The 4,424-nt window shown below is 44.4% G+C and overlaps 1 pseudogene; it reads right to left on the bottom strand.

Annotated features, from left to right (window-relative positions):
• Window positions 1-2,135: 2,135 nt before the first annotated feature.
• On the bottom strand, window positions 2,136-3,225 carry LOC104877046 (annotated as a pseudogene).
• Window positions 3,226-4,424: the final 1,199 nt, after the last annotated feature.

The following is a 4,424-nucleotide window of genomic DNA, read 5'->3' on the forward strand; positions in this document are numbered from 1 at the left end:
AAAAAAAAATTTTTTTTAATAAAAAATAAAAATGAAGGAACCCCTTCAGGGTATGTCTCTGCTGTCACAATAGAGAATGTGGGCAGCAGTGTGTAGATCTAACTCAGTTAATCTCAGCAGGCCAGCAGCAGACCCCTGAGATTCAAGTTGATTTCTGGCTGCAAGGTCCTGATTGAGCTCCCTGGCCTCCTGCAGGGTTGAACTCTGCCAGGTTCTACTGCAGGTTCCAGTTGCCCTTCCCCTGAGGATAGTCCAGGTTCCAATGGGAGGTGGGTACACCTCCAGCTATGGTGGTCTGGTGTCTTTATTGCAGAGATTCTCTTCACTTTTCCAGTGGGCTTCAGTTTTCATGAAGGAGCCTTAGAGAGGTCCTCTTTCTGTTCACTTCTGCTGTATCTTCTGGAGCTCAGTACAATGGCCTATATGACTCCCTGCGCCTCTGTGGTGTGGATCTAGGTACTGGCACAACCAGGAGGCCAGAGGTTGTGGTGGGGAGTACTGGGGTGAAGTTGTGGGGTTGTCTGCGTGGCTACACTTCTCACCAGTCTGCGCCACTTGGAGGCCCGGGGTGCTGGGGGTGGGGTAGCAGCCTAGCTCTGTGGGGCTCCGGCACTTCTCCCTGGTCTGCACTCAAAGTTATCTTTCTTTGGAATAGAGTTGTACTCCGTTGTATAAAAATACACATTCATCTGTTCATGGGCTGGAAGGCCACTTCCAAAATTTAGTTATGAGGGATTGTGCTGCTATAACCCTAGGCATATGCATACATCAATGTAATATGATGTCTTTAACTCTTAGGGTGATACCTAGAAGGAAAATAGCTGGGTTCAATGAAAATTCTAGCTTTAGTTATTTTAGGAGTCTCCACACTGATTTCCATAGTGGTTGTACTAGTTTACATCCCCACTAACAGTGTAGAAGGGTTCCTTTTCCCTAATGTGTAGCCTTCCCAGTATTTGTTCTTATTTGATTTTTTTATTTATGAAATCACCCCAGTCTCCTGATTTTATTTCCCAGTTGTTAAAAGTTCTAAATGACATTGTAATTCATATGAAAATATACTGAAAAGTTCAAGAATTGATGTACAATGGCAATGAAGGTTGTAGGCACCATGGGCTTCAGCTGACTAATAAAGAATAAACTTACCCCAGTGGTAACGCGGGGCCAGACTGGTGAGCGGGCTGTGCTGGCTTAGTGAGCTGCTAAGGAGGCCTCAGATGCACACAGGAAACATGAAACCAGATGTGTAGGACAAGTCACAGCCTGAGAAATGCTTCCTCCACATGATTTCCTAACCTGGTGTTTTATAAAAGACTTTCATTTAAAAATTATCCCCAAACCGGGCATAGTAGTGCACACCTGTAATCCCATTGCCTAGGAGGCTAAGAGGATTGCCACTAGTTCGAGGTTTGCCTGAGCTGCATAGTGAGTTCAAAGCTAGCCTGTGCTCTAGAGCAAGACCCTGACTCAAAATAAATAAATAAAATTAAATAAATAAGAATTGAGGATTCCCTTAAATTAATACTTCAAAATTAAAATAATTCATCAAACAGGATTCAATTTACAGGCAGGTAAATTACAAGATAATGTATTGGGATAATTTTGGGTTTTTGTTTTTGTTTTTTTTGGTTTTTTGAGACAGGGTCTCACTATGTAGTGAGACTGACCTGGAACTCACTATGTAGCCCAGGCTGGTCTCGAACTCACAGCGATCCTCCTGCCTCAGCCTCTTGGGTGCTGGGATTACAGGCGTGCACCACCACACCCGGCTTTGTTGTTTTTTTTTTTACAATCAAAAAGCCTTACATGGCCAGAGATCATTGGAGGGGGATGACAAATGTACTTTTCAGAACCTTCATCACCAATGAAAAACTAAAGCATTTTATAGACTTAAAACTGTCATTAGAGCATTTAGATTTTGGAGAAAGAATCAAAAAGTAAAATACCTCTACAATAATACAATGTTAATAGAAATTGGTAATGTACTAAGATCATTTTAGTAAGCTACCATTGTTTAAATATAAGAAAAGTAATTTCTTGGTCCAAATTAGTGAAACCTTAAAATAGATTGTCTGTGGAGAACGCTGAGAACAATGCTTTTTCATACACATTCTGATATTCAAAATCTATGTTGTAAGACAGCTACTGATTAACCTTTTAATCACACCTTTCTTAAAAAGCTGTCAGGCTTCCATTTCTCCAGGAGACGCTTTCACCAGAGTGCTGTTCAGTTCCACAACGTAAGGTTTCATTATTATTGAGAACTTCATACATGTTAGAGAGACTGCCACTCACTGCTTTTTCATCTTTTCGAAAAGATATGGGCAGACTTGCTAGGCTAAAGCTGACGTCTTTAAAGGCATGCAACGAAAATATCCCTACCATGATTGTGAAGAGCCACTCAGAGTTCCAGTGACATCATCCGCAGTCATATCCTGCCACTCCTTGAAGAGAACAGCTGAACAGGTTAAAACTGAGGTGGTGAAGAACACATAATAGATGAGAGCCACAGTGGATGTGTTGAATATGTCCAGCGCCTGGTTCAAGGAGTCCATCTGAGTAGTCACGCAGACCAGCGGGATCCAGGCCAGCGGGTGCTGCAGCACAGGCCTGCCCCCCAGCAGCTCCTTCATGGCGATGCCCGGGCCTTTTGTGCAGCACGAGAACGCCCCAATCACAGAACAGATGGCGATGTACACCAGGATGTTCATCTGCCCATGGCGAGGCCTCACCACAAAGTTCAGTATCAAGGACACATGACCACAAGTGTTGCAAAGACCACAAAGCCTGGATCACCTAACGTGTGACATTTCATCCAAGGTCTCGATCTCCTCCTCCTTTGCAGCATGGATGGCCGTCACTGTGGATCCTAGAATGCTTAACAAACACCCAATTTTCCCATGGAGACCGTCTTTCATTTAGGAGGTATGAAGAAAGGATGGCACTCACAAGGACACTGAGAGCGCCCAGGGAGGTCACCAGCGTGGCAGGGGCGAAGGCCGATGTGGCAAAATTGGCCACCTCACCAGCTCCCGTTGACAGTGGTCCAGCCCACCAAAACCAAGCTTTAAAACGCGTGGCCACCTTGGCTCTCATGGAGCCTTTCCTGGCAAATCGCAGAAGGCCTTTCTTTTTCAGAATGAAACTCCCTCCAATGAAAATGCTGGAGGTCATAGCCAATCCCAAACCAATATAAATGTCATATTTCCCATTCCCTGGGCTCATTTTGTTTTTATGTGGAAGTTCCTAGAAATCACATTGATGATCACAGAACATAGAAACTGCTGGTAACTGTAGACAGGTTGATGTAGTCTTCCAATAGTTGGAAAATAGGACATCGGTGTGAATGCTCTGAAAAGAATGCGTTGCTTTGCTATTCTGAGATCTGGTAATGTTCTGCTTCCACTCTGTGACTGAAGGTCAGTCACAGCTGGGAGAGCCTCGTAAATCCCGGGGTGAAGGCACCCATCCCGGGAGCTCCACACCTCCTTGGCCCTGGTGTGCCAGGCCCTCCAGCCTGAAGGAGAGCTGGGCCTCATGCGCCGCAGGCGGCTGCCTGGGCCAAGACTCACCTCCAGGCAGGCCGCGCCTGCCCGCACTCTCGGGGCCATCGCCTTCTTTGCCCGTCCAGCAGAAAATGCCAGCATTTGAGGCTGCCACCTGGTGCACCATGGGCCCACCAAAACCAGGCTGCCCCGACGACCTCCTGCCTGCCACAGCCGGAACAGCTGGACACCTCTTATTCAATTTCTTAATAATGTCCATTCTTTCTAGGGTAAGATGGATCTTGGTGTTGTTTTAAATTTTAAAATTTATAGCCAGGGATTTAGCTCAGTGGTTCTGCTGCCTGCCTTGCAAGTACAAGGACCCGAGTTTGATCCCCATTACCCCAAAAAATAAATAAATAAAATAAAATAAATAAATAAAATAAAATAAATAAACTTTATCAAATGGCCAGAGATGTTGACCATTTTACTAATGACAGAACAGTATTCAGTAGCAGTAACACAAAATTAACTGGCTATCTAATGATCCAAAAAGCTTAGTAGTTATACTAATAAAGTTAGAGGAGGTGGGGAACTGGAGAAGATAAAAGCAAAATTTGAAAAATTAATTAATGGGATATGAGAAGAAGAGAAAAGTTAAATAGAGGGTCCCATTGAGGAGTAAAAGGAAATTAAGAGTGTTAGAGAATAGTCCCAGGAGAGAACGAACAAGAAAAAGAAAAAAGATAAACAGAGCAAAAACAGGAAATAAAAGAAAAATAAGAAGGAAGAAGCCAGGCTGGTGGCGCACGCCTGTAATCCCAGCACTCGGGAGGCTGAGGCAGAAGGATCGCTGTGAGTTTGAGACCAGCCGGGGCTACATAGTGAGTTCCAGGTCAGTCTCAACTACATAGTGAGACTCAAAAAACAAAACACACA

This window comes from Fukomys damarensis, unplaced genomic scaffold (genome assembly GCF_012274545.1).
Source record: "Fukomys damarensis isolate Sample0158 unplaced genomic scaffold, DMR_v1.0_HiC HiC_scaffold_21, whole genome shotgun sequence".
In the NCBI taxonomy this organism is placed as follows: Eukaryota; Metazoa; Chordata; class Mammalia; order Rodentia; family Bathyergidae; genus Fukomys; species Fukomys damarensis.